Here is a 7945-nt window from a genome sequence, read left to right as displayed (position 1 = left end):
GAGGAAGGGGAGGACGTGAATCCCAATGAGGAAGACCTCATGGGACATCCTCCAGACAGAAAGGAGTTCCCTATTGAGGACCTAAAGGAATCTAAGGCTCATATAGAGACCATAGAGATTCCGTTAAACTTCCTTCTGCCATTCATGAGCTCTGAGAACTATTCTTCCTCTGAAGAGGATGAAGATGTAACTGAAGAGCAAGTTGCTCAATGTCTATGAGCCATCATAAAGCTGAATGCCAAGTTGTTTGGTAATGAGACTTGGGAAGATGAACCTTCCTTGCTCATTAGTGAACTAAATACATGGGTTCAGCAAACTTTACCTCAAAAGAAACAAGATCCTGGTAAATTATTAGCTTGTTGGTTTAGTTTCACTCACTTTTTTTGAAAAAAACAAGCAATTTTGTGAACTTTTCCTCCATGCATTCATGAACCAAGAACTAAGTGAAATTTGGCATAATCTATGCAAATGATTCAAGAAGCTTATATGGAAGTTGATGTGAATGATTGATGGATATTTTTGGAAAACGAATTCCAACATCCAAACTCACCGGCAAGTGCACCGGGTCACATCAAGTAATAATAACTCACGGGAGTGAGGTCGATTGGGGTTAGTGTTCTGCTGGTTGTGGTTTTGGTTGTTTCTTGATTTGTGAAGAAGTGTAGCAAAAAAAATTCAACTGTCCGGGTATAGCATTATCTGTTGAATAAAAAAATAAAAAAATATTGTTATAAATAATTAAAAATTTTAAAAAATAAATTTTTTATTTTTAAAATTTTAAATTATATGATTAAGTTTTTTATTTAAATTAGAAAAATAAAATATCCTCCAGCAATATTTAGTAAATAACAGATATGTAAATTTATTATTTTTTTAATTTTTGAACTAAAAAAATAATTTTTTTCTAATAGTAGAAAAACGAAAAATCCCAACAATATCCAAAAAATAAAAAAACTGAAAATTTTTAAATTTTTAAATTAATTTATTCTGATATTGCGATCAACTGTAGCAAAAAAGTAAACTATTTGGGTCACTACAAGAAAAAGCGTATTTATCGACGCAAAAAATCGACGGCTATCTCTCCCGTCGATATTTTTCGACGGCTTGCTGTCGATATTTTAAAAATAAAATAAAATAAAATAAAATATTAAAATCGACGGCCTGTTCGTCGATTTTTTTATAATGCATTAAATCCCTATTAGCTATCGTCATATTGTCAACGGACCGGAGGGCGAAAAATACTTTTATTTTAAAATCGACGGACTTGGCGTCTATTTTTATATTTAAAATATTGACAACCTTTCCGTCGATAAATTTAAACAGTTCAGATTGCTTTCTTAAATAAAATAAATGGTGTAGATTTAATGTATAAAATAGACGCTAAAGGCGTTACTTTTTTCAAATTAAAATCGACATAAATGGCGTCGATTTTATATAATAATATCGACGGCAATGTTGTCGATTTTAATGTAAAATCCTCAAACTCATATTATAGACAGAAACAGTGTCGATCTCACTACAAGAAATTATTAAAAATAAAATATTAAAATCGACGACAATGCTGTCTATTATTTTAGCAACTTTCAATAATTGTTTTTCTTTAAAATCGACGAATCTATTGTCTATTTTAATAATTATAATATCGACAATTTTTGCGTCGATAAATTTTAACCATAGAGATCTTCTTTTACAATAGGATAGACGCTATAAATTTATTATATAAAATTGACGATTAATATGTTAATTTTTGTTTTAACTAAAATCGACGAATTTGACGTCGATTTTTATCAACAAAAAATTATGGCCGCGTTTATTACCCGTGTCCTTCGTTTCAATCAATTTCCCAAACATTAACCCCAAACCTCCAGAGACTCAAAGTTCAGAGTGAAGCTGCTGCTGCTTCTTCTTCTCCAACGCTTGAGAGTAGAGACCAGAGACGAAGTCACCGTCACGGAGAGAGGCAGAGAGCAGATCAGTAGAGCTTCTTCTTCTCTGACGATTGAGAAAACCTGCCATCCTCCGTCGAAGAGCAGAGCTTCTTCTTCTTCTTCTCCTCCTCCGCCGAGCCCGCCGCCGCCGCGCCATCCTGTTCATGTAAGTTCCTCTCAGTCTCTCTGATTATTATACTTATTTTTGCAGTTGTTGTATCTACTATTTTCATATTGAAATTCTGAATTTGCGTTTGTTAATAACAATCGCATCACTGAAACCTAGTTAGCATAATCAATTCATCACATTTCATCAATTGCTTCGTCTCTCTGTGCCGTTGTTGCTGTTGCCTTCAATTGACCGTGCTCAATCAAAATCAGTTACTCTCTCTCTTTTGTTCTTCAATCAAAATTAGTTACTCTCTCTGATTCAACTCATGCTTGCTACAAAATCAGGTTCCTAATTCTTCTCCAACGGCAGAAGCTGCCGTTCTGATATGTATGGAGCAGCGGTTTTAGATGCATGTGAGCAAATAAAGGTACGCATGGAACCTGTTGCTTCACGGAACAACTTCAACTCATTTGCTGAGGTACAGATTTTGCTTCAGCATGATTCATTCAGAATAAAGGACTAAGCACATTGATTAACTGCATTTATGGAAATTTTATTTTTTGTTAATGGCATAGCATGAGTGCTTATGGATGAGAGAGTAGAAGGAGATCATGATATACATTGCTGGAAAATAACATATCGAAATGGTTGTACATGATGATCCTCAATGCTTCTTATCACAGTGATTCAAGCATTTAAGTTTTTATGTTCAGTTGAAATATTTTAGGATGAAATGTTTCAAGTGATTTACATTCCAATTTCTAAGTTAAGATTATTAATGATGTCTTCCTCTCCAAACAAATTTTTAAACTTATTAATTTCTGGTAATAATTTGTATTATGTTTACTTGTCCACTTGCATTCTTCATGAGTTTGTTCACTATAATGCTCTCAGGAGGAAAGCAGATCTGCTGCCATTGGAAGGCAGCAGATGGTTACAGAGAAAGGTGGAAATTTGATTCAGACACTTGGCAGGGGTTCTGTTCGAAATGAAGAGAAAACTCGCAGATTACTATAACCGTACTTAAAATATAATATACCTGTAATCTTTGGTTCTGCTTTCTGTTTTTAGAATACTTAGAACTGCACTAACGGTCATTTCTATCTTTTCTCCTTGGTCTTGGATATGCTCACTAAAGCACATTCAAAATGGGTACCATGGAGCATATAGTCCTATTAGGAGAATCAAGGTAAAAAAATATCTTGCTACCTCTAGTTTAGTTTCCAACATGTTAATTAATTTTGGCTCTTTGTAGATTCTTGGATGGCAACAAGTTGCTGAAAAAATTGGAATGCAACATTGTGCTGCATCAGGCCAATGGCTAAATGAGAGAATTGCTCTCTCAAGATATGCCCATGTAAGCACTATAAATCCTTGGCATATTTGAAAAAACTACAAAAGAAATAGATGATTCATTTTTACTGCTCATTGTCAGTTTAGGAATACTTGACAATCTAAATTTGTTAATTAAGTCACGAGTAAAAACTCAATAAAACTTGATGCACATCGTTAACCTGTAAATTGGTTAATTGTTCTTCAAGTGGAAGTAATTTATTGAGAAGTTCTGTTTTACAACTTTCACAATTGCATTTTATTTTTATATGCACATGAATTTCTTTTGCAGGTACCACTTGGGAATTTTGAACTTGACTGGCTTATATTTACAGCAGATACCTTCTTCTCAAGAGCTTTGCGTGATAGTCAACATGTTTTGATTTTAAGTTTATGAATGCTTTGCTATGTGATATAACATTCGATGAGTTTTATTATCTCTTAATAGATAACATTGTTTCAAATTCTCAAGCACTCTAAATGTTTGATGAATTGTTTATTCTCTTTATTGAAATCTTGATAAATTAATTTGCTAATTTTTGAATTTTGATTTCGTGAAACTCTTTAATTTTGATACTAATATATATATTTGAAATCCTGATAAATTGATTTTATTTAGAAACAGCTATATTGTATGAGGTATTTGTTAAATCTCAAATTGGCTATGATCACATAAACTGCATCTCCTCTGCTGAATGAAGATGATTATCACATAATGCTTAGGTTTTTTCCTAAGACAACTGTGGATGTTTTTGCATTGATGTTGGAATCTGCCAGCAGAAAGCTTTCATTTCATAATGTATTTCTGTTTACTTGATAAGAGATGCTGTATTCAATGGTTAGAAATTAAGGATGATGATTTTCTAAATATATGTTACCTAAAAGCAATATAAAAATGAAGTTATGTTAATTTTTCTTTCAGAACCAAGGTTTGAATTTCACTATCAGAGTCCAAAATATGTCAGATACCTTAGAAGGATTAGCTTAGCCTTATACTAGCTTGAAAATTCAAAGCTTGCAATTATGCACATTGGCTGATCTCTCTTTCTTGTGTAACACAGTTTTTAGATCTTTTAGACATACCCTTTGAAGGAAGCATCTGTTCTCTGTTGTGGGATTGGTGATATCTATGGAGAGTGTGGTGACTCACAGGTACATTGACTGACCGTGGATTCGTGTTTCTCATTATGCCTTCATTTCTCAGTTTATTTGGGTGAGTTCCCTCTTTTTTTTATATACTTTGACCACATGATGCATTTTGATTTACTTTACTGTGCTCAAGTGTGAAGTATATTCCCCCCACCCTCCCGTGTATTGAGATTCAGATTCTTGTCTAAGTTGAATGATTTTTCTCTAATAATGTAGGTGGCTATGACAAGGAAGAGAAAGCGGCCAGAGCTTATGATCTCGCTGCTTTCAAGTACTGGGATCCAACCACTACCACCAACTTTCCGGTAACTACTTTACTATAATTAAGGATCCCCTTTCATTACACAACACCCCCACCTTTTTAATCATTTTTCTTTTTACATGCAGGTTTCCAACTATGAGAAGGAGCTAGAGAAAATGAAAAACATGACATGACAAGACTTTGTTGCTTCTCTAAGAAGGTATTTAATAATTTCTACTAATAATATATTTCACACTATTTCTATTTTTGAGATATAATTTATTTTGTTAATAGGAAGAGCAGTGGATTCTCTAGGGGGGCGTCTCTATACAGAGGAGTAACTAGGTATAATATATTTATGCGGCCACATTTAATTTGAGTGTGTGAAAATGATGAAATTGCATGCGTTGTTTAAGGCACCACCAGCATGGGTGATGGCAGACAAGAATAGGCAGAGTAGCCGGAGACAAAGACCTATACCTTGGCACTTTAAGAATTTTACCTCCACAGTTTCTTCTTGTTAGGTATTATGAAACCCGTTTGAAGATATTGTGCCAAGAAATCTTCATACTAAAGCTACACCTAATACAGAAAATAAAGATATTTGGTATCTGCGATGGGGCTGCTAAATCTGCAAGCAAGTTAGTGTTTAAATTTTAGTGGAGGCCAATTTTATATCCTGATCCATGGTTCTTGCTCTTCTTAGTATATGAAATATTACTAATTTTTCTCAAATTTTTTTTTTCAGACTTTTTCCTGAGATAATTGTTAATATATTATTGGATTCATAAAAAAGGGAGCGGATTTTATCAGTTCATGATGCTTCAGAAATTCTAAGAGATGCATTTTCTCAAACAGAAGCATGCTTGAATCATTACTGAGGTATTATGTGCTCCACTGTGATCTTGGATAGTCCTTAACCAGATAAATTTTTTTTATATGCTAATACTGGAAAATAACATACAAATTGCAAAATTAATCTCTTATATCAATAAGCATTTTGTGGTACAGATTGAAGCCACCATCAGGGTCTGCTGTGCCTATTGCAGAGTACATTCCAGGTCAGGAATCAGGAGTTAGGGTCAAATTGATGTCCTATATCCTATATGTTAGCATGAGTTTTTTTTGGTAATTTTTTATTAACTTTTTTACTTTAGAGGAATTTGATCCTTTAACTATAATAGTTAATTTTTGTAATAATTATTCTTTTAAAGTTTTGTAGTTTAATATATTAGTGCTTTCGTTAAGAATTAAGTTGACTAAAAAAAGGGTTATTGTGAAAATTTATCTCGTCTTAAGTCATAGTTAGAGGATTATTTATTATTTTAATGAGTTTGTAAATTCATTATCTAATATTTAATATAAATTTTATTTTTATATTTAAAAATTTATTTGTCTTGTTATCTAATGTTCTATATAAATTTTATTTCTATATTTAAAAGTTTATTTGTATTAATTGTTTACTATTTTTTAAATAGAAAAAATAATTAAAAAAATATAGCTATTAAAATCGACGGTAACGTTGTCGCTTTTTAAATTTAAAATAGACAAAAAAATATAGACAAAAAATTTGTCGATACCTAAATAATTAAATCGACGGCACTTATGTCGATTTTATTGAATCAAATATCGACAGTAACGACGTCGATTTTATATAATAATATCGACGACAATGATGTCGATTTTATATAATAATATTATCGACGACAATGATGTCGATTTTATTGAATCGAATATCGACAAAAAAGGCGTCGATTTTATATAATAATATCGACGGCAGCGTTGTCGATTTTAGTAAGAAGGTAAAGTTATCAAACTCATATTATAGACATAAATGATGTCGATTTTATTAAATTATTATCGACGGCTAGGCAAGCCGTCGATTTTATTCGAATTTTGAAAAATCGACAAGCTTAATAGCGACCACCTCCACCGTCCATTTTGCCGTCGATTTTTAATATTATCGACGGCTTAGCCGTCGATTTTGCTGTCGATTTTAACGATGTTTCTTGCAGTGGGTGTAGCTTTATCCGGTGAATAAAAAAATAAAAAAATATTTTTAGAAAAATTTAAAATTTTAAAAGACTAAATTTTTTATTTTCATATTTTTTAATTATAGGATTAATTTTTTTATTTAAATTAGAAAAATTAAACAAAGTCCAGCAATATCTAATAAACAACAGATCTGTAAATTTAATATTTTTTTTAATTTTTAAACTAAAAAAATAATTTTTTCTAATAGTAGAAAAATAAAAAATTCCTACAATATACAGAAAATAAAAAGTAAAAATTTTTAAATTTTTAAATTAATTTATTCTTAATTTGTGAACAAACTAACTAGTAAAAATGGCAAATATGCGAATGCATCAATATCTAGTAAACAACAGATCTGTAAATTTATTTTTAAGATTAAGTTTTTTATTTAAATTAGAAAAATAAAATAAAGAACTACAATATCTAGTAAACAACAGATCTGTAAATTTATTATTTTTTTACTTTTTAAACGAAAAAAATAATTTTTTTTCTAATAGTAGAAAAATAAAAAATTCCAAAAATATCTAAAAAATAAAAAAAACTGAAAATTTTTAATTTTTTAAATTAATTTATTCTGATATTGTGATCAACTGCAGCAAAAAAAGTCAACTATTTGGGTGTAGCTTTATCCAGTGAATAAAAAAATAAAAAATATTTTTAGAAAAATTCAAAATTTTAAAATACTAAATTTTTTATTTTCAAATTTTTATCTAAGATTAATTTTTTTATTTAAATTAGAAAAATAAAATAAAGTCCAGCAATATCTAGTAAACAACAGATATGTAAATTTATTATTTTTTTAATTTTCAAACTAAAAAAAGATTTTTTTTTCTAATAGAAGAAAAATAAAAATTCCAATAATATCCAAAAAATAAAAAATAAAAAATTTTTAAAATTTTTAAATGAATTTATTCTTAATTTGTGAACAAGTGCAACAAAAAAAGTCCAATGTCCGGGTGTAGCATTATCCGGTGAATAAAAAAATAAAAAATTATTTTTAGAAAAATTTAAAATTTAAAAAAATTATTTTTTAATTTTTAAATTATATGATTAAGTTTTTTATTTAAATTAGAAAAATAAAATTACGTCCAACAATATCTATTAAACAACAGATTTGTAAATTTGTTTTTTTTTTTACCTTTTAAACTA

The 7945-nt window shown here is 30.0% G+C and overlaps 1 long non-coding RNA gene and 1 pseudogene across 1 annotated transcript; both read left to right on the top strand.

Annotated features, from left to right (window-relative positions):
• The first annotated feature begins 1830 nt into the window (after positions 1-1830).
• Positions 1831-3746, top strand: LOC107472587 (uncharacterized). The gene is made up of 5 exons (XR_008005211.1): positions 1831-2094; positions 2385-2518; positions 2935-3229; positions 3296-3397; positions 3665-3746. It is a non-coding gene; the product is annotated as an uncharacterized LOC107472587 (long non-coding RNA).
• Positions 3747-4501: 755 nt separating this feature from the next.
• LOC107472588 (AP2-like ethylene-responsive transcription factor AIL5) lies at positions 4502-5422 on the top strand (annotated as a pseudogene).
• Positions 5423-7945: the final 2523 nt, after the last annotated feature.

Source organism: Arachis duranensis, unplaced genomic scaffold (genome assembly GCF_000817695.3).
Source record: "Arachis duranensis cultivar V14167 unplaced genomic scaffold, aradu.V14167.gnm2.J7QH unplaced_Scaffold_178589, whole genome shotgun sequence".
Classification (NCBI taxonomy): domain Eukaryota; kingdom Viridiplantae; phylum Streptophyta; class Magnoliopsida; order Fabales; family Fabaceae; genus Arachis; species Arachis duranensis.
The sequence above is the reverse complement of the archived record's forward strand: the minus strand, read 5'-3'. Positions and strand labels throughout refer to the sequence as shown.